This window comes from Bos taurus, chromosome 29 (assembly GCF_002263795.3).
Source record: "Bos taurus isolate L1 Dominette 01449 registration number 42190680 breed Hereford chromosome 29, ARS-UCD2.0, whole genome shotgun sequence".
NCBI classification, from domain to species: Eukaryota; Metazoa; Chordata; class Mammalia; order Artiodactyla; family Bovidae; genus Bos; species Bos taurus.
Genome location: NC_037356.1, coordinates 13,891,669 through 13,915,127, shown reverse-complemented (window position 1 = coordinate 13,915,127; position 23,459 = coordinate 13,891,669).

Below are 23,459 nucleotides of genomic sequence, written 5' to 3'. Positions count from 1 at the left end.
CTTTATAAGCCATCTGGATAATGTCTCTTAGAATATAGCAGCAATAACCTATATTCCCATTTATATATAATATAGATACTATATTGAGTATAAGGAGAAAGATAATAATAGATAAATGTGTTTTGGGTGCTTTATATAGTATCTTAAATCTTCAAAATAACTCTCTGCATTAGTAAATTCACAGATAGGGAAACAAGGTTTCTAGAGAGTTAAATTATAAAATGCTCAGCCTGCCACATTTAGTAAGGTATTGATTCTAGATTTGAATCCAGATATGGTTGCCACTGAAGACCTTTCTCTTTCCAGAAAGTTTACTGCTCTTAACTTCCAATATCTGAAACACTCTATCTGCCTGTGATGAAGATAAGATGTAATAAACAAGTAAAACAGAAAAGTATAGGAAAATTGAAAACACAAAAAGAACAATACTAAAGCTGGAAATTACTTTCCAAATTACTGGCTTCCTATTCAAAAGACAATAATATGCACAAATAGCCGCACCCATAGTTGACTGTTTCGGTTGGCTCCAGGAGAAATTAAAATAGACCATATGCAACCTCTCCTTTCCTGGATACCAGTCTTATAATTAATGATCCCACTCTTTCTACTAGAAGTAATTAAATTTTGTTAGTTAGAAATTGAAACTGAAAGTAGTAACTTGAGAATAATATGCTTATACTGTGGTGGAATTTATAAACATCACATCAATGGTTACATTCTGCATAACTTTTATAATGCATAATTCATCAGGTCAGTGGTTACATTCTGTATAATTTTAATGCATAACCTAAAAATTGGGGATATTTCCTGCAAGCAGAAGTTTTGAATAGAATATAAATTGCCCTTCACAGTTTATGACAAGATAAAACCTACTTTTACTTTTACATCCTCTACATCTGGGACACTGCTCTCTTCTGGCCGCTATGCACTTTCCTCCTGTGCAGTTTGGAATCATGGTTCTTGGACAGCAGTGTGGAGGTTGACACCTGAAATTGCATGTCAGCTTCACCTCTTACCACACACATTTCAGAAAAATACTCATCCTAGTTTTCAGATTTTCCCCCATTTGTAAAACGAAAATAGTCTTTCAGCTCCATTTTCAGATTTGTTGGAAAATCCAAATGACAAAACATTTGAATACATGTTTGTTTACAAATTGTAAATGGCAAATGGAAAGACCCTGGTATTCAGAATGTACAAGTGTGCTTGAGTGTGTGTGTGTGTGTGTGTGTGTGTACCAAACTTTACCATTGCTACAAATCCTTACAACCTGCTCTTTCGCTTGAAATCTTCCTTTTTCTAAAAGGCTTTGCTTTGCTTTTCTTTCAGTGGTAAGCATTCTCCTCTTTAGAGTTCCTGCCTTCCTCTCTCCCCCACTTCCTCCCTTCCCTCTTTTGCCTTCTACATACATAACCTTCCATATAACTGTCTTTCCTAGCCATAATCATAAAAATACCAACATTATTGAAGGCAAAGGTAATACCTTTTGTTGTTGTTTAGTTACTAAGTTGTATCCAACTTTTTTGCAACCCCATAGACTGTAGCCTGCCAGACTCCTCTGTCCATGGGATTTCCCAGTTAAGAATACTGGAGTAGGTTGCCATTTCCTTCTCTAGGAGATCTCCCTGACCCAGGGATCAAACCTGAGTCTCTTGCATTGACAGGTAGTTTCTTTACCACTGAGTTAAGACCTGTGCATGCTTACTTTCTCAACTGCTCAGGCATGTCCAACTCTTTCCAACCCTACGAACTGTGTCCCACCAGGCTCCTCTATCCGTAGGTTTCTGCAGGCAAGAATACTGGAGTAGGTTGCCATTTCCTACTCCAGGGGATCTTCTAGTTTTTACTAAATACTTATTTTGTGTCAGGCATTGTTCATAACACTTTGCATGCTTTATCTCAATATTCAGAACATCCTTATGAAGAAAATACTACCATATTCATCTTGGAGACTTCCCCTGCATCCATCCCATCCACTGCTTGTGGATTTTTTTCAAAATAAATTTCTCTCTCCTTTCTTTTCTCTCTCCTTCACTCTGTGCCTTTTCTCTTTCCTTCACTTTCTGCCTATTCTCTCCATCTCATCTCCTGTTGCTCCAACATCAAATCTACTACATCTAAGCATTACTTCTCATGCTCCTAATAAAAGTACCACTGATTATAGTAGAGCTGTGGCTCTAAAATTCACTTCATTCCTAATTTCTGCTGATTATAAGCTGGAATCAACTGTTTTCTTTAGAAGGATCATCATTCATGCAGGTGCAGTGTCACTTCCTGCAAGACTCCTCTTAAGATCAGTTCTCTCAGGGCAAAAAACAAAACAAAACAAAAAAACAAGACACTGCTAAGTTGCTTGACATAAATTCCTTGTGACATTTTAATGTCTTTTCTAATGGTAAAAGAATGGGAGTTGAAGCAGAAATTCCAAAACTACAGAATCATCATTCTGACCTCATCACCACCGTGACACAGTAACTGCTATGTACACATCATTTCATTGTTTTCTCACATAAGCTCACTTCCCAGGTGGCTCAGTGGTAAAGAATCTGCCTGTTAATGCAGGAGATGTGGGAGACATAGGTTTGATCCCTGATCTCCCAGTCAGATAACCCGGAGTAGGAGGAAATGACAACCCATTCCAGTATTCTGGCCTGGGAAATTCATGGACAGAGGAACCTGGTGGGCTACAGGCCATGGGGTTGTGAAAGAGTTGGACACAACTGAGCGACTGAGCACAAAGGCGCACAAACATGTACCCTCATCTTATTCTGACTTAGCCAGTTTGTAAATCCAGTGAGTAGCTTTCTCCCCATATCCTGAGGACTGGGAATGCTAAGGGAAAATATGATCCTACTCGTGATGTTGAGCTAATACAGTGGTGATTTGTTTTCTTTGCTTCGTGTGTTTCCTTTTGTATGTGAAGTCCTGGGTACTTCACATACAGCTCAATATCAGAAAGCTCATTTTCAGTAAAGTTCTTTACTCAGGGTTACTGAGGTTTAGTCCTTTGCCCAAGGATCAAGGGCACAATCAGAAATATAGCACAGGCCTGTTGGCTTTCAAGGCCAACATGCTCTCTGCTCTATTTGGTTGCTTCACTTTCTTCTGAAAGGAAGGTGATGTTTGTACATTTAAAGTCACATTCTTATCATTCACAGACAAGTCCTTGATTTTCTTGGGCAATGTTGGGCACAGTTCTAACTCTTGGGACAGTAGTTCCCTCCCATTTAGGATATTAAAAATATAATGTATTGAATTATATCTTGGCTGTAACAAAGGTAATATAACTTTAAAAAGTTTTTCTAAGTTTTAATCAGGAAATAATTTTAGCCTCTGAGAAAATCTTATTCAGTAATAACAAAGTGGTAATAAAATATGTAATTTCACCATCTTAGATATGAAAGACATTAATGGGACTTTTCTATCGATCCAAGCCTTTTCTCAAAATTTGGGTGCTGTGAAAACATCCCTTAAATCAATTGAGCCATTTATTTCCTGGTGTTCTCATCTTTCTCTTACACTTGATGATTCTGCCTCTCTTGAATAACTGCAGATTGCAAATCATTTTAATGTTTATTCCTCCAATTGACTTTCCTCTCAGATGTGAATAATTCATCTACACTTCTTTCTGTCAGTCTCCAGTGCCAAATCCTATTGTATGAAATGCTAATGTAATCTTGATGATTTTTGTGAGCAAAAGTAGATAAAGAAAAGCAAATTCATCTTTGAAAAATATATAGCCTTCATTGAATTTTATATGAAAAGAGAAAAGAAGTTAGTTGAAAAGACAACAGATTTGTGTTTATTAAACACTATGTATTAAACTTTGGTGGCACAGTATTTGGTATTTATGTTATGGGCTAAAATGTAAACAGCAATTAGTTTTATGTTACAGGCAAAAATGGTATCTTTCCACTGATTATATCATGAAATAAAATAGTTTTGAGTTAGAAGACAGTCAAAGACGTAAGGATAATAATAAAATGTGTCTTGGCTTAATAAAAGTTGACAGATAATGGATTTGTTATTAGTTTTTCTTTTGAAATAGGTCCCAAAATTCTGTTGTTTCTGCATATTTTGAGGGAATATTTTATATTTTATATATTTTGTAAACCTCAACATTTTGGTACTGCCAAAAGGAAAGAATACCAGAATTAGAAGACAAGAATAAGGAAGATGATGTATTTCTAAATGGTTGCATGTCATGATTTACAAAGATGGCATGATCTTCTTCTGAAAGACTAATGTATTCTTTCTTTACACCTGATGAAGCTGTGGCATATAGCGGGTAATAGTGTTACTGGAGATCAGCAATACCAGGAAAGGAGCCTGTTTTGACCACCCCAAATAAGAAAAACATAAATACATGGAGCAGAATCTAGAATGATAAATTTGATTAGGAACTGAGTGAATAATTAAAATGAGCTTTTACTGGCTAATTAACCTCCTCTACAATGAGCTTTCTAGTGATTTAGCTTAGAAGTTTGTCCATGGACCACTTTCTTTCATCTAAACTTTGTATCTGTCACTTGGTAAGAACACCAAAGAAATATATGCCAGACCGCGTATTTACTATGAAGAAGGACAAAGCAAGCGTGTGTAGGATGGGTATACTGCGAAGAGCTCATTTGTGTTGAGCACTGTGCTTTGGGTTGTATGTCATCTCTGCTAATCTTCACAACAGCCCTACAAATATTGTCATTATTAACTTTAATTATACCTAAGGAAACAAGATAGCATCATGCACTCAGTGGACATGAATCTGAGCAAATTCCAGGACACAGTGGAGGACAGAGGAGACGGGTGTGCTGCAGCCCATGAGGTCACAGAGTCAGACATGAGTTAGTGCCTACACAACAACAAAGAAACAAGCAGTATCTAACGCAGATGGGCTAAACTTCAAAGCACGAGCCTGTATTCCTCTCTGTGCACTATGTACACCTGACCTCAGTATTCCCTGTGTATACCATAGAGTTTTTAAAATTTAGAAAGACTATACTTTGAATCCAGAAAGTTTCGATTGGTAAAAATAGAATACCTTTCAGATATGTCTAAAACTACTCTTTTTAATCTAAAATTATCTTCCTTTCTATGAGCTGTCTTTGAAATCCCTACTTATCTTCCTAGACCTAGCTCAAAAGTCACCTCCTCTGTGAAGACCTCTCCGACAACCTAGATGTCATAGATGATCATCTTTTTCTTGTTTGCCATAATGACTTGGACATTCATAATATTTTTTATGTCTGATTATTATAATAAATTTAATATTTATTGATCATTATAATAAATGTAAAATATATCATTATAAGTATTATAATGATTTTAAAGTATTTAATTATAAGCTTCTTATTTTAATGGCCTATAGGCCCCTTGAAGGAAAGTACCAAGTCTGATTTATCTTTTAATTTCCACAAAATATAAAATATAGACATTCAACAAATACTTGAGTGAAAATATAAAGCACATAAAGAGCTAAAATGATTGATTTACATGAACATGCATAACTGACCTATGTAACTTGAATATCTCAATGTATCTAAACTTACTGTAAGGAAGTATATCCAGAGAAGGAGATTTCAAAGAATTATATATAATGAGTACTAATATTCATATTCATAATTTTCAAATCTTTTCAAAGGCCTCAATAGTGTCCTCCATCTATAACCTACTTCCAAATCATCAATTTGTCACAACCCTCATATTCCCCTGATGTTAATGGAAATACCACCTCTGCCTAAAATGACCCACACTATTCTTTTTTCTATTCATACTTGCATGACCTAGGTCACACTTTACCTTCTCTAAGCAATCTTTGTAAATACAATTCTGGTCTTCCAGCCCTTTTTTTGTGGGGAGGTGGTGCACGGGGCAGTTAGATTCAGTTTTTATAGGTGTATTCTGAGAGTGACCGCTGCTTATCCTCTGGAGATCTGGTAGCTGTGAGTGGCTGAGTTCAGTGTAACTCGTCCCCCTGGAAGAAGCAAGGGAGCCCCAGGTTCTAGCTATTGCTTGCCCAGGAAACCAAGAGGCTGTGGTACTTGGTTGATTTTGAACAATTGAACTATTGCACTATGGTACCTAAGTGGTTATGGCACATATAAATCAATGTTTAAATTTGATTCTGAAGGGATGAGTCCTGGGTACATTCTTTGCAGAAAGTAATCCACACTGGGTAAGTAAGTTCTTAGTGTTTCCTTCATATCTTCTGTGTTTCAGTTCATACCCCAAAGGATATGCTACCAGTTCCAAGAGTGAGCTGTTGTTGTTCATGGCTCATGCTATTTCTTCTATCTTGACTTTCCTTATCTTTTCTTCCTCAATTTGAAGACTCCATCTTTAAGACTTAGCTCAAATATCAACATATTGATGAAGTTTTTACTCCCTCCTCTGAGCTGCAGCGTGCCTGGGACTAGAAACTTCATTGCTGCTCCTGCTGCTGCTAAGTCGCTTCAGTCGTGTCCGACTCTGTGCGACCCCATAGGCGGTAGCCCACCAGGATCCCCTGTCCCTGGGATTCTCCAGGCAAGAACACTGGAGTGGGTTGCCATTTCCTTCTCCAGTGCATGAAAGTGAAAGTGAAGTCCCTCAGTCGTGTCCGACTCTTCATGACGCCGTGGACTGCAGTGCACCAGGCTCCTCCATCCATGGGATTTTCCAGGCAAGAGTACTGGAGTGGGGTGCCATTGCCTTCTCCGAGAAACTTCCTTACAGTGTCACTATAAGGATTGTGTTTTATATCCTTCCCTGTTAGCTTTGGAGAATGAGACACTTCTAGATTTCAGAAAATCCCTAGCTCCTATCTCACTGTTTGAATTTCAGTCGTTTTTATTGAGTGATTGTTAACAACAAAAACAAAAACCTAACTCATATGTAAAAGGAATAGAAAAGTAGAATTGTTTCTTTTTTTATTAATTTATTTTAATTGGAGGCTAATTACTTTACAATATTGTAGTGGCTTTTGACACTACATGACATGAATGTTTCTTTATGGACAACTATAAAAGCAGATAATTTGGATCTTTTAGTATTTTTATTATTATTTTGTAATTTTAATATTACTGAAATATTTTAGATATTGAAATACAATGTTATAGGGCAAAACTTTACATTTTAAAGTAATAAATTCATAGCAGGAGGTTTTGTAAATGCTTTATTCTGGGTATGGAGCAGAGACTGTCCAAATCAGTGTATCTTGGCATGCATCTCATAAAAGGCTTACTTGAAAAGCTTAATGCACATACTTTGCCCAGTCATTTTTATTGCAACCTGCTGATAATTAAACAGAAATGCTTACATGTGCCCAAGCCTAGAGATAGAGGTAATTAGTATGGGCAGTCAAGACAGATTAAGATGAGATTCAGTCTTAGGGAAATAGGTTTGTGCTCTCAGTGCAGCCAGCTAAGCTACGAGTACCTGTCTTCAGCATGACGGAATGGATCCTGTATGGTGACAAGCAGGCTGTGCTCTTTTCATGTCTCTGAGCCTTAAGAAAGGATCCCCAGCCTGCAAAGCATTCTGAGATATCTGAGTCAGACTTTTCTAAACACAAAGCTTGAACAACAGCTTTGAATGAAGATGCATGTTTCTCTTTTGTCGGTTTAATAAATAGTGTTTGAGTTGCCATGTTAATCACTTACGAGCTAGACATTAAAATCAAGCCCCAATGGTAAGAGATGAAAACCCTGGGTGAGGTGAGGAAAGAGAAAATGAAGAGACATAGAAGGGGCTAGGGAGAAAAGCAGATAAAATTAATGTAGTTTATTTAACATATAGGTAATTGGTTTCAGAAAACTGTTTTTTGGGATTGTGGGAGAAGCAGTGGTTTAAATCTGTCGCTTGGTCACTGTATGGCTTTAAGTGAATGACAGCTACGTTAACCTCCAATGCATGATTAAATTGATAGTAGCATCACTTTGATTTGGAGGATTAAATAAAATAGTATATGCAAAGTGCTTAGCAAACAGACACTTAAGTAGATATCAGGTTTTTTTAAGTCACTATTTTCATGAAAATCTGATCTTGTTACTCACTTGCTAAAATCCTTTCTCTTTGGTTTCCTACTGTGATCAAAAACAAATCCAGCTTTTACCTGACACTCAGGTTCCCTCACTCTCCATCTCTCTGTGATCTCTCTTGCCTCATGCTGTGACTCTTTTTTCTTAGCCCACAGTGTTTCACTCTGACCCACCTCCAGCCCTTCCAAACAGGTAAATTTCAGAAGACTGTTTTTCTTATCTGACAGGGACATTTTTCTGCCAGCAAATTTCATACATAGCCAACCTCTCTTAGTCCTTTGTTCTTTTACTAAATGTTACCTCTATAGAGGGGCTTCCCTGGTGGCTCAGTGGTAAGGAATCCACCTGCCAATGCAGGAGATATGGGTTCAGTCCCGGGGTTGGGAAGATCCCTTGAAGAAAGAAATGGCAACCCACTCCAGTATTCTTGCCTGGGAAATCCTGTGGACAGGGGAGCCTGGAAGGCTGCAGCCCATGGGGTTGCAGAGTCAGGCACTACTTAGCAACTAAACAGCAACAATGGACCTCCACAGAGAACTTTGCTTGGTCACCCTATTTATGTGACATCTGCCCTCTTAAATACACAAGCACTTCTAGTTCTCTATGACTGCACTGTGATTCTTTAATTGTGTACTTTCAAAGTTTTAATTATATTTGTTCATTTACTTTTATATTATCTGCCTCCCTAGCTACACTTTAATCACCTTGAAAATAAAGACCAGGCATGTTTGCTTTAGATGCCTGAACAATGTTTGTTACAGGAGGTCAGGGAGAGGTAGAAAGAGTAGTAATATTTTTTTAAGTGCTCAGTGTAGAAGCAGATCATTTTTAGGTAGCAATTTAGTCACAGGAACACTATAAACTATAGTTAAAGAACGAATTTTTAAAAAACACTTAGGATAATTTTCTCTTACTACAAAGCAGTAAAAGATGAAGAACTCTATGGCACATATAAAGAGACAAGACAGTGACAAATAATGGACACTGAACAGCACCAAGGCAAGGAAAATATCTTTACATAAACTTTGATGAGACTTTCACAAATTTTCTAGTAAAAACAGAAACTTGTAGCTGAATTCTACTCCATGCTATTTTCAGATTGTGACTATTTGAAAATGAGTAGTTCATTTGAATGAACATGTCAGTATTTTAGGCAAGATCTCAGTTGCCAGTTATGCACTTTTGGTGGGAATACAAAGGTTACAGTCATTTCAAAAACTGTCATTTATAGATAGCTACAAAATTCACATGCCATTAAGCCTAATAATGCTACCTCTGGGCTCTGTAGATAATAATACAGAATACCAAAAAAAAAGATTTTTGCACAAAGAAGTCAATGTTATTTATACATCAATGAAACAGAATAATCATCCTAAATGCATTCACATGATAACTCTTTTGTAGTATATAATATTCTGTTTTCAGAAAGCTTGTAATGTTATGGGAAAATGCGTACATCATATTTTTTGTGCAAACAGATGAATTTAAATATTAAAATAGTAATTTCTATCTGCCATTTTAACAAAATTTTGAAAATGAGTGTATATTAGTATATCAGGTAAGGTTCAGCCACATAAAGAGAACCACTAATATATTTATCTATATATGGCATAAGTCAATTATATTAAATATATTTAAAGTCCTACAGAGTTACCACTTTGTGGACAAAGATCCATATAGTCAAAGCTGCAGTTGGTCTTTCCAGTGGTCCTGGACAGAGAGTTGGACTATAAAGAAGGCTGAGTGCCAAAGAATTTATGCTTTCAAATTGTGGTGCTAGAGAAGACTTAAGAGTCCCTTGGACTGCAAGGAGATCCATCCAGTCAATCCTAAAGGAAATCAATGCTGAATATTCATTGGAAGGACTGAAGCTGAAGCTCCAATACTTTGGCCACCTGATGCGAAGAAACAACTTACTGGAAAAGACCCTGATGCTGGGAAAGACTGAAGGTGAAAGGAGGATGGGGTGGCAGAGAATGAGATGATTGGATGGCATCACTGACTCAACGGACATGAGTTTGAGCAAACTCTGAGAGAAAGTGGAGGACAGGGGAGCCTGGTGTGCTGCAGTCTATGGGGTCACAAAGAGCCGCACCTGACTTAGTGACTGAATAAGGACAACAACAACCGAAAGCCTGAAGTCCTTAGGGTAGGTATTAGGAAGGGAAGATCATGAGCAGCCTGTAATTCCATGGGCATGAGCTGAAGCTTGTTATCCATAGGTAGGAATGAAAATCCAGGAAGGAAAAAGAGAAAGTGATGCAGATCCAGTTGTTTGATGTCCATCAGCTCAGGGAAAGCCTATCCCAACTTTTGTAAGTTTTAATTAGATTAGACTCATCCAAGCAGTCTCCTTTTTGATTAACTTAAACTGTATTGATTACGGGCTTTAATTATACCTGCAGATGCCTTCACAGCAGTATATGAATTACTGTTTGTATTGAATAAGTGGAGAACGTGTGTATGTTTGCTACAAAACAGCTGCTGTCTCCCTTCCATCTCCTAGCTCTCTGGAAGAATATCCCTGTAGGGAGCTCTAAGTGAAAACATGCTAGAAAAGCAATTTGGGGGACTGTAGTTTAGAACAACCAAGTTGACACATCACAAGGCCATCACGTTCCTTTTATAAACAGAGAAAAAAAATAAACTGATTATAATCTTAATGCTTTTATTAATAATAGAAATAAAAAGAACATACCATTGATTGCAACCTGCTATGTACCACTTACTTGGTATATGATGTCATTTAATATTATCAAATATTTATAATTACTTTGTTTCACTTATCAACTGGAATGAAAATTATGCAAAAGAAGAACTTAAATTTGTCTTGTGAAGTGTTCTATTCCCAATGCCTGGAAGAGGTTCCAGAACTTGATCATTACTTTCTAAATAAATAAAGAAGCAGACCAACCAATAAAGAATTTAATGTGTCTACAACAAGATTATAAAATAATTATCCTCATTTTATAAATAATAAAAATTTAAATAACCTGTCCTAGATATGAAACAGATAAACAGTAGAAACAGGTTGCAAATCCCTAAAACTTTTAGTTTCAAAGTCTGAATTTTTTGTATACTGCTATCATACCCACTAAATGTATTTATTTATTCTTACATAAAGGCCTATGAACTGTAAGATGTTATCCTAATTAAGGAATCATCACCTTCATTTTATTATTTAAGATAAGAAGAAGGAGAGGAGAAGAGAGGGAGGAAAGCATGAGGAGGTACACTTGCATCCATGGAAAAGGGGATGTGAAAACAGAGATCCTGGGCCGTGACAAGTGAGGTCAGTGGAAGGCCATTTGGTCTGGAAAGAGCCCCTGTGGAGGGAGCCAGGCTCTAAGACAGACAAGATCAATATGAAAATCAAAAGCATTATCTTTGTTTACATCCCAGGTACTGGAGTGTGAGAGTCTCCGGCAAGCAAGGGAGCAGGGCTGTAAGTGATGAATGTCCCACTTAAATGACACTTTGCAAAGCCTTCATCATGTACTGGCAGGAAAGTCACAAGAGAATAAATGACTTTCTTTTAAGTTCCAAGAGCAGGACAGAGGAGACAGACAGTGTGAATGTCACAGTCCCCATTAAATTGATTTCTCAGCTGCTCATACTAAAAAGCAATGTCCCAAGGGAAGAGAAACAAACACACAGACCCAACCAAATTTGAGTTGTCTGTAATGAAACCCCACAAATTTATTTTATTTATTTTTCAAGAAAACTTTCTACAGAAATGTAACACAATGCCAAAGGAAACCAAAGGAAAATTAATCATTATTTATTTCATCACACCTACAATTTTTTTCAAGTTGTCCATTTTAACTTATGAGTTTCAGGTTTAAGTTTACACATTAGCAAACACTTGCAAATCATATAGTTATGCTTCATATTAATAAAACCAAATATATTAAAAGGAAAATTAATAAACCACAAAAGAGAATGAAAAATCGTTTGGAATTTTCAAGTATTACTTGCTCATCTCATGGCCTCTGTAAAAATGTATTTTCCTTATGCATACATACTGACTGTAAAATTGAGAGAAATGTATAGGGTGGAGGATCCTATTAGCAGTATCATTTCAACTAAACTATAAAAAGTAACTGGTGATTTTTTTCAACAATCTGAAATGAAGGTAGTTACATCATAGATCTAAGGGAAACTAGAATCCAAATTTTTTTTTAAAAAAGAAAAGAAACCTTAACAGGGACACATCTAGACTATAAAATGAGCAATCCCTGTCCCTTTGAGAATCAGTCATCGGTTTACAAAGAGGATGAGTCCCTCAGTAGGAAGTCAGTGAAGTCACCCACAAAAGCTAGGAAAGGCCAGTTGCATAAAATAGGATATTTTCTCTGGAGTATATTCCTCCATTCATTCTTTCATCTCTTCAAATATTTTGATATTTATTGAGCATCTATTCTGAGCCAAAGACTGTCCTAGGAGTTGGAGATTCATTGGTCAGAAGATTAAGGTTTCTGATTTCAAGTAGTTGATAGATTGGAGAAGCCACATGAACAAGGATTCTCAATTCTACACAGATAACTGGTGTTATAAAATGATTGATAAGATGGTGCGGTAGACTCACTGGAGAAACACCTCGATTCTATTCAAGACTTTATATGTTTTTCAGAGGAGTCAATGCCAAAGGTGAGACTTGAACAAAAGAGCAGAAATGAACGGGATGGAGAGAGCACAGTGGAGGTGGCCAAGAGGGAACAACAAACACAGAAACAGAGACAGGGAAGACCATGGTTCATGTGTGAGCATGCTCAGTCATATCCGACTCTTTGTGACCCCATGGACTGTAGCCCATCTGGCTTCTCTGTCCACAGGGATTCTCCAGGCAAGAATACTGGAGGGGGTTGCAATTTCCTCCTCAAGGGAATATTCCAAACCCAGGGATCAAACCCTGCACCTGTCTCCTGTGTCTCCTGAATTGGCAGGAGGATTCTGTACCACTGAGGCACCTGGGAAGCTCAGTTTAGGAATGTGAAAATAGTTTAGTGTGATTAGAGTATAGCAGTGAAGAAATTGGTTTCAGGTGATGCTGAAGAGAGATGCAGGGAGTAGATCATGAAGAAATTGGTAATTCAAGATAAGGCGTTTCATTTGTTATCCCAAGAGCGAAGGGGATGTCATTGTATTTTAATCAGAGGAATTAAGTCTTTCAATTCCAGAGGGATGCAGTGGTTTCATAGTTTCAGACTATCTGCTCAGACATTATCAGGACATAGGAGGGTTGGATGAGAAGCCCTACTAAATAGACCCATTCCTCTCCCCATCCCTGGAATCTCCTCTGAGTATCTGCATAAATGAACTCTGTTTACTATTTGAGGAAGCCCACTGGAGCAATAGCCAAAAAGCCTCTGGAAAATACTCTCATTAAGATTACACAAATACAGATCTATTACCAACCTAGAAAAACAAAATTATAGCCATAGATCTGTGTCCTAAGGATTTCAGTGACACTAGTTGTAACACCTTTACCCAATTGGCTTTGGAATTCTAATACAACACACTCCATTTTTTTTTTTAGCTGTAAACCAACAGATTGGACAACACCATGAGAACATTTGTCTGTATTTATATTGTATTAAGAGCCTACTCAGAAACATGTGATGCCTCATCCTCCTGACAGCATCTCTGTTTTATGATTCCTGTACGGAGGATGATGTGCGAGGTATAAGTAGTCTATATCCAATGAGTCCTTGAGTTACACTCTTAAATCAAATTATCCTTAACTGTAAATATTTTTACCCCTTACAGCAGCTTACCTGAACTATCCATTTCTGTGACTGATGCTGCCAAAAAACCTCCTTTCTCTTTATACTCTGTGTAGAACTCTTGAGGAGAAGGCAATGGCACCCCACTCCAGTACTCTTGCCTGGAAAATACCATGGATGGAGGAGCCTGGTGGGCTGCAGCCCATGAGGTCACTAAGAGTTGGCACAACTGAGTGACTTCTTTCACTTTTCACTTTCATGCATTGGAGAAGGAAATGGCAACCCACTCCAGTATTCTTGCCTGGAGAATCCCAGGGATGGGGGAGCCTGGTGGGCTGCCGTCTATGGGGTTGCACAGAGTCGGACACGACTGAAGCGACTTAGCAGTAGCAGTAGCAGCAGAACTCTTGATGAGAGTGAAAGGGGGAAGGGAAAGAGCTAGCTTAAAGCTCATCACAAAAAACTAATATCATGGCATCCAGTCCTATCACTTCATGGCAAAGAGAAGAGGAAAAAGTGGAAGCAGTGACAGGTTTTATTTTCTTGGGCTCCAAAATCACTGTAGATGGTGACTGCAGTCGTGAAATTAAAAGATGCTTGATGTTTGGAAGAGAAACTATGATAAATATAGACACTGTGTTAAAAGAAGAGACATCTCTTTGCTGAAAAAGGTCCATATAGTCAAAGCTATGGTTTTTCCAGTAGTCATGTACAGAGTTGGACAATAAAGAAGGCTGAGTGCAGAAGAATTGATGCTGTCAAACTGTGGTGCTGGAGAAGACTCTTAAGAGTCCCTGAGGCAGCAAGGAGATCAAACCAGCCAATCCTTAAGGAAATCAACCTTAAATATTCATTGGAAGTACTGTTGCTGAAGCTGAAGCTCCAACACTTTGGCCGTCTGATGTGAAGAGTCAACTTATTGGAAAAGTCCCTGATGCTGGAAAACACTGAAGGCAGAAGAATGGGATGACAGAGAATGAGATGGTTAGATGGCATCATTGACTCAATGGACATGCTTTCAAGCAGACTCCAAGAGATAGTGAAGGACAGAGAAGCCTAGCATGCTGCAGTCCATGGTATCATAGAGTCAGACATGACTTAGTGATTGAACAACAATGGCAGACCTCTATTAGAGATCATTCTAAATCATTCCATTAGAGATCCTCTACACCAAACTCATCACCTCTGGCCACTCCTGTTGGATTGCGGGCTACTGGAGCGCACAGGCTGCATCGCGTTCAGAGTAGAGCCTCAGGGAGTGGGAATTTAATCTCTCCTCAAAGAGCAGGAAGAGAGGGAAGTTGGGCTGTTCAAGTAAGGTCAGATTCATCATGGTGGCAGACCCTGAACTGAGTTAGCCTTAACATCTCTGGTGCCCGAAGCCTCTTTATTTTCCATCCATTCTTCTCTGCAAGCAATTCATGACACCCCTCACCAGTACCACCCCTACCTCCAGCCCCTAGATGGTTTCTTTCTGCCTTCTTCCCACCTGCCTCTCGCTCTATGTTTTGTCTTCAGATTGAAAAATCAACTAAAGCCTGAATAGCCTGCAGATATTCTTCTGTGATTTCTATCATCTGACAACTGCAGATGACATGAACATCAAGAAAATTATGGTGAGGAAAAGATATTTGAAAAGAAATACCTGACAAATGGGGCTTTTACATTTTTGTATGAGTTCAGTTCAGTCGCTCAGTCGTATCTGACTGTTTGTGACCTCATAAATTACAGCATGCCAGGCCTCCCTGTCCATCACCAACTCCTGGAGTTCACTCAAACTCATGTCCAGCAAGTCAGTGATGCCATCCAGCCATCTCATCCTCTGTCGTCCCCTTTTCCTCCTGCCCCCAATCCCTCCCAGCATCAGGGTCTTTTCCAATGAGTCAACACTTTGCATATGTGGCCAAAGTATTGGAGTTTCAGCTTTAGCATCAGTCCTTCCAATGAACACCCAGGACTGATCTCCTTTAGGATAGACAGGTTGGACCTCCTTGCAGTCCAAGGGACTCTCAAGAGTCTTCTCCAACGCCACAGGTCAAAAGTATCAATTGTTTGGCACTCAACTATCTTCACAGTCCAACTCTCACATCCATACATGACCACTGGAAAAACCATAGCCTTGACTAGACAGACCTTTGCTGACAAAGTAATGTCTCTGCTTTTGAATATGCTATCTAGGTTGGTCATAACTTTCCTTCTAAGGAGTAAGTGTCTTTTAATTTCATGGCTGCAGTCATCACCTGTAGTGATTTTGGAGCCCCCTAAAATGAAGTCTGACACTGTTTCCACTGTTTCCCCATCTATTTCCCATGAAGTGATGGGACCAGATGCCATGATCTTCGTTTTCTGAATGTTGAGCTTTAAGCCAACTTTTTCACTCTCCACTTTCACTTTCATCAAGAGGCTTTTTAGTTCCTCTTCACTTTCTGCCATAAGGGTGGTGTCATCTGCATATCTGAGGTTATCGATATTTCTTCCAGCAATCTTGATTCCAGCTTGTGCTTCTTCCAGTCCAGCGTTTCTCATGATGTACTCTGCATATAAGTTAAATAAGCAGGGTGACAATATACAGCCTTGACATACTCCTTTTCCTATTTGGAACCAGTCTGTTGTTTCATGTCTAGTTCTATCTGTTGCTTCCTGACCTGCATACAGGTTTCTCAAGAGGCAGGTCAGGTGGTCTGGTATTCCCATCTCTTTCAGAATTTTCCACAGTTTAATGTGATCCACACAGTCAAAGGCTTTGGCATAGTCAATAAAGCAGAAATAGATGCTTTTCTGGAACTCTCTTGCTTTTTCAATGATCCAGCAGATGTTGGCAATTTGATCTCTGTTTCCTCTACCTTTTCTGAAACCAGCTTGAACATCTGGAAGTCCACAGTTCACGTATTGCTGGAGCCTGGCTTGGAGAATTTTGAGCATTACTTTACTAGCGTGTGAGATGAGTGCAATTGTGCAGTAGTTTAAGCATTCTTTGACATTGCTTTTCTTTGTTATTGGAATGAAAACTGACCTTTTCCAGTCCTGTGGCCACTGCTGAATTTTCCAAATTTGCTGACATTTTTGTATAAGGAACTACAAAGCTCAATGCTAAAAACAACCCATATAAAGTGACAGGGTTAAATGACCAAAATAGTGTATGACTTCTGGGTTGGTAATGATTTTCTATTTGTTTACTTGGGTGCTTGTTATATGGGGAATATTCCTTTGTGAAAATTCATTTAGCTGTTCACATATAATCTGTGCATTTGGGATTTAACTTTGATAGAATGATATAAAATGAAAGGGAGTTGAAAGTATTTTTATATAGAAAATTGCCTTGTGAAGTTTCTGGCCTACACTAATTATTTGAAAATCTATTTTTAATAGAAAAGGCAGATAATCAATCAATAATAAGTAGTTAATAAATAAGTCTTTTCTAAATTTCCAAAGGTAAACCCATGGAAATTCATATGTCTGTTACCAGTATAAGCACTGACGTTACTTTTTTCTGAAGGAAGCAGTACACAAAGATGCAAGAAAGCATTCTTTTCTGTTCTACTTATCAGCATAGTCTTAAATGTAACTTTTTAAGTTGGTACTTGATTGATTGATTCTATACAGTTGCTCCGCTTAATCTTCAAAATAAGCAAACAATTATAAGCATCAATTAATGGGCTAAAGATTTTTCTATTTGAGACCTCAATTCTATTTAATTCTAAAGGCACATTTTCCAGGTATTATTTCTTATCCTTTTAGAATGAGGAAATGGAGGCTAGTGGTATTCTAGAGCAAGCATGCTCAGTTGTGTCTGACTCTTTGCAACCCCATGGACTGTAGCCCACCAGGCTCCTCTGTCCATGGGATTTCCCAGACAAGCACACTGGAGTGGATTGCCATTCTGTCTTCCAGGGAATCTTTCCAACCCAGGGACTGAACCCGCGTCTCTTGCATCTCCTGCATTAGCAAGTGCATTCTTTACCGCTGCACCACCTGGGAATGCTAGCAAATTCAGGTTCTCCAATTTCACCAACTTGTCTTAATTGTAGTTTTTTTTTATTATAAATTTATTTATTTCAATTGGAGGCTAATTACTTTACAATATTGTATTGGTTTTCCCATACACCAACATGAATCTGCCACGGGTGTACACGTGTTCCCATCCTGAACCCCCCTCCCACCTCCCTCCCCATACCATCCCTCTGGGTCATCCCAGTGCACCAGCCCCAAGCATCCTGTATCCTGCATCGAACCTGGACTGGTGATTCATTTCCTATATGATATTATACATGTTTCAATGCCATTCTCCCAAATCATCCCCCCCTCTCCCTCTCCCACAGAGTCCAAAAGACTTTTCTATACATCTGTGTCTCTTTTGCTGTCTCTCATACAGGATGGTCGTTACCATCTTTCTAAATTCCATATATATGCATTAGTATACTGTATTGGTATTTTTCTTTCTGGCTTACTTTATTCTGTATAATAGGCTCCAGGTTCATCCACCTCATAATTGTAGTTTTAAAGAGGTGAGGATGGGAGTAGCAGTGGAAGATTTCTGTTTATCGGTTCTAGTTAGTTTCTAAGTGAATTTGTTTCTTCAGTACCCCAGAGAGGGGCTCATGATCTCTTACCATAGGTGTCCATGGCAACTCAAATTGCCAGAAGAATGTGAGACCTCTTTTGAATTCGAGAATGGACCTATGAGATTCTCTTGATAACAATGTAGCAGCTATCTTCATCCCCCTTTTATTTTGTAAAATCTTCACTCTATAAAATGACTAAGAAGACTCTTAATGACTTAACATCAGTTTTTTTGTTGTTTGTTTTTTATATCCCTACATCTCACACTAAACATTATTAGAGTGTCTGTAGATCTATTTACTGACTTGCAGGGGATTGGTGAAAAGGCATACTGGGTTGACTTTGGGGTACAGGGTTTATATAAACAGAAAACATAGTGTATTAGAAAGAGCATAGATTTAGAAGAAAATATTAATTAAAGAAATACTGTTTAAGGAGTTCTTACTATGTGTCAGGTGATTTAAACACATTATTGTATTCTCACAGTATGTTGAATATTTCTGCCTTGCACTGTGGTAGCTCACCTTAGCAAATGCCTCACCAATTCATGGAATTAAGCCATTCACACCAAGCAACCCATTTCAGATTCTTCTGACAGCTCACCTGTCATATGAAAGCTACCCCAGTGACAGACTTGCTTCACTTCATTTTTCTTGCTTTTCCCTTCTGTTTCTAAGGATACAGTCACTAGCTTAAGCCAGGGCAAAACTCCGTGACTGAGAGAAAATTGTATTATAAAGAATATACTTTCCTCCTTGACTTGAACACCTCCCCTTCTCCTCTCTTTAAACTAGAGCCCACTCTATCCTTCCTCCTCAAATCTAGGTCACAGATTGTCTTGCTTTGATTTACTTTCTTCATTACACTTTATTACTACCCTGTTATAATTAGTAAGGCCATGCAGAAGATTTATCTTTTAGGAAACAGGAGATCTAATTTATAAACAGCTCTTCCTCACACCTGCCTAGTCCAACTCTTGTGACTTCTGTCTGTTAACAGGGAGTCTCCTGGGTCCTTCTTGTTCTGGCTAGAGCCTCTACTTCTTTTAGGCTTCTTAACTGTTCTCCGTATTCATTCAATTTAAACACATATACAGAGACTATGTATCCATACTTTTAGTAAAATTGCACTCAAGAGTGACAAGGGAACAAAACTGGACTTTGACATAAAGCTACCAACTAAATTATATATTCCTCAATTTACAAGGGAATTACAGGGTATTTGGCTATGAAACAGTTAAGAAAACTGAATAAAATCACATAATTACAAGAGACAGACTCAGATTTCTAAATTAGATCTCCTTAGAGAATCCAAATCCTAGGCTTTCAACCCTGACTCTTGACTGACAAAAAGATCTTACATTGTATGCCTTATTAGTCCCATTGAGCTTCAATTTCCTCATTTTCAAAGTGAATATTTTAACATTATATATATATATATATATATATGCATATATAACTTGATGATTATGAAAACTAGCCTTACATTTCTCATAGCAGCGTAACAGGTAAAAACAGTATCCAAATATTATCTACTCTTGTTATTCTCTTTTTAAACTTATGTTAATGTTCCACTATATGATTTAATTATTGTTTTTGCCTGATTTTTTTTTTCTGTAATCTACATCAGAGTTTCTGCTCTCAAAGTCTGAAATGTTAGAGAAATTCCCAGAGACAAACATTCAAGAGATATGAAATAGTTCTTTAACTGTAATTACAGTCCCTGGGGATTTTACTTTTAATTTTTTTCCTCCTAAAGAATTTGTCCTCAGTTCTTTCATGTTAAAAGATGAATGGATGGTTGATTAGTTAATATGCTCTTCTTCTAAAAACTTCTTGAAAAATTACAGCCTGAAAAAAATCAATACCTTGAATCATTGTCAGTTATGTGAAATATCAAGCAGTAGGTAGCCAGAGTAATTGAAGAAATTATGCATGGATTTCTGTGTCTGTGTCTGTAAGCCATGCTGGATGTCTTGAAGCTGAAACAGGCTGAATCTGAGACTATCAGCAGTGGGCAACTATAAATAAAAGGAATTTTGCTTTCTCTATATTGTGTTTAGTAGTCTGTCATACTCATGAATAACTCATTATATTTTGCACTCTGTGCTAAGTTGCTTCAGTTGTGTCCAACTCTGCAATCCTATGAACTGTAGCTCTCTAGGCTTCTCTGTCCATGGGATTCTTCAGGCAAGAATACCACAGTGGGTTACCATTTCCTTCTCCAGGGAATCTTTCTGACCCAGGAATCAAACCTGTATCTCATATCTTCTGCATTGGCAAGCGAGTTTGTTACCACTAGCTCCACCTGGAAAGCCCATTATACTTTTAGTGTCCCTCTAAAGTCAAAAAGGACACACAAGTCCAAGAAATACATATGAGACAGCCATTTTAGAATTGGCATATGTATATAAACATCTTAAAAATTTTTAAGATTATCCTCTAATTCAGTTTTTAAAGCTTCTTGATGAATACTATGTTGTGAAATTATATGTATATATATATCAGTTCAGTTCAATTCAGTCGCTCAGTCATGTCCAACTCTTTGCGACCCCATGGACTGCATGCTTCCCTGTCCATCACCAACTCCTGGAGCTTGCTCAAACTCATGTCCATCAAGTCAGTGATACCATCCAAACATCTCATCTTCTGTCGTCCCCTTCTCCTGTCTTCAATCTTTCCCAGCATCAGGGTCTTTTCCAATGAGTCAAATCTTCGCATCAGGTGGCCAAAATATTGGAGTTTCAAGTTCAGTCCTTCCAATGAATATTCAGGACTGATCTCCTTTAGGATGGACTGGTTGGATCTCCTTACAGTCCAAGGGACTCTCAAGAGTATTCTCCAACACCACAGTTCAAAAGCATCAATTCTTTGGTGCTCAGCTTTCTTTTTTTTTTTTTTTTTTTTTGATCACCACAAGTTTACTGAATATCCATCATTTCATATAGATACAAAATTAAAGACAGAAAATTTTTTTCCTGTGCTAATGATTCTTAGGATTTACTCCCTTAACAACTGTCATACATAACATACAGCAATGTTAATTATAGTTATCATGCCATACATCACATTCCTAGGACATATTATTCTTTTTTTTTTCTGTTTTATTTTACTTTTTTGCTGTTGTTTATTTTTTTTTCTTTTTTCTTTCTTTTTTTTTTAAATTTTTTATTCCTTTATTTCTCATGTGTTCCCCATCCTGAACCCTCCTCCCTCCTCCCTCCCCATACCATCCCTCTGGGTCATCCCAGTGCACCAGCCCCAAGCATCCAGCATCGTGCATTGAACCTGGACTGGCATCTCGTTTCATACATGACATTTCACATGTTTCAATGCCATTCTCCCAAATCTTCCCACCCTCTCCCTCTCCCACAGAGTCCATAAGCCTGTTCTATACATCAGTGTCTCTTTTGCTGTCTCGTATACAGGGTTATCGTTACCATCTTTCTAAATTCCATATATATGCGTTAGTATACTGTATTGGTGTTTGTCCTTCTGGCTTACTTCACTCTGTATAATAGGCTCCAGTTTCATCCACCTCATTAGAACTGATTCAAATGTATTCTTTTTAATGGCTGAGGAATACTCCATTGTGTATATGTACCACTGCTTTCTTATCCATTCATCTGTTGATGGGCATCTTGGTTGCTTCCATGTCCTGGCTATTATAAACAGTGCTGCGATGAACATTGGGGTACACGTGTCTCTTTCCCTTCTGGTTTCCTCAGTGTGTATGCCCAGCAGTGGGATTGCTGGATCATAAGGCAGTTCTATTTCCAGTTTTTTAAGGAATCTCCACACTGTTCTCCATAGTGGCTGTACTAGTTTGCATTCCCACCAACAGTGTAAGAGGGTTCCCTTTTCTCCACACCCTCTCCAGCATTTATTATTTGTAGACTTTTGGATCGCAGCCATTCTGACTGGTGTGAAATGGTATCTCATAGTGGTTTTGATTTGCATTTCTCTGATAATGAGTGATGTTGAGCATCTTTTCATGTGTTTGTTAGCCATCTGTATGTCTTCTTGGGAGAAATGTCTATTTAGATCTTTGGCCCATTTTTTGATTGGGTCATTTATTTTTCTGGAGTTGAGCTGTAGGAGTTGCTTGTATATTTTTGAGATTAGTTGTTTGTCGGTTGCTTCATTTGCTATTATTTTCTCCCATTCTGAAGGCTGTCTTTTCACCTTGCTAATAGTTTCCTTTGATGTGCAGAAGCTTTTAAGTTTAATTAGGTCCCATTTGTTTATTTTTACTTTTATTTCCAATATTCTGGGAGGTGGGTCATAGAGGATCCTGCTGTGATGTATGTCAGAGAGTGTTTTGCCTATGTTCTCCTCTAGGAGTTTTATAGGTTCTGGTCTTACGTTGAGATCTTTAATCCATTTTGAGTTTATTTTTGTATATGGTGTTAGAAAGTGTTCTAGTTTCATTCTTTTACAAGTGGTTGACCAGATTTCCTAGCACCACTTGTTAAAGAGATTGTCTTTAATCCACTGTATATTCTTGCCTCCTTTGTCAAAGATAAGGTGTCCATATGTGCGTGGATTTATCTCTGGGCTTTCTATTTTGTTCCATTGATCTATATTTCTGTCTTTGTGCCAGTACCATACTGTCTTGATAACTGTGGCTTTGTAGTAGAGCCTGAAGTCAGGCAGGTTGATTCCTCCAGTTCCATTTTTCTTTCTCAAGATCACTTTGGCTATTCGAGGTTTTTTGTATTTCCATACAAATTGTGAAATTATTTGTTCTAGCTCTGTGAAGAATACTGTTGGTAGCTTGATAGGGATTGCATTGAATCTATAAATTGCTTTGGGTAGTATACTCATTTTCACTATATTGATTCTTCCAATCCATGAACATGGTATATTTCTCCATCTATTAGTGTCCTCTTTGATTTCTTTCACCAGTGTTTTATAGTTTTCTATATATAGGTCTTTAGTTTCTTTAGGTAGATATATTCCTAAGTATTTTATTCTTTTCGTTGCAATGGTGAATGGAATTGTTTCCTTAATTTCTCTTTCTGTTTTCTCATTATTAGTGTATAGGAATGCAAGGGATTTCTGTGTGTTGATTTTATATCCTGCAACTTTACTATAGTCATTGATTAGTTCTAGTAATTTTCTGGTGGAGTCTTTAGGATTTTCTATGTAGAGGATCA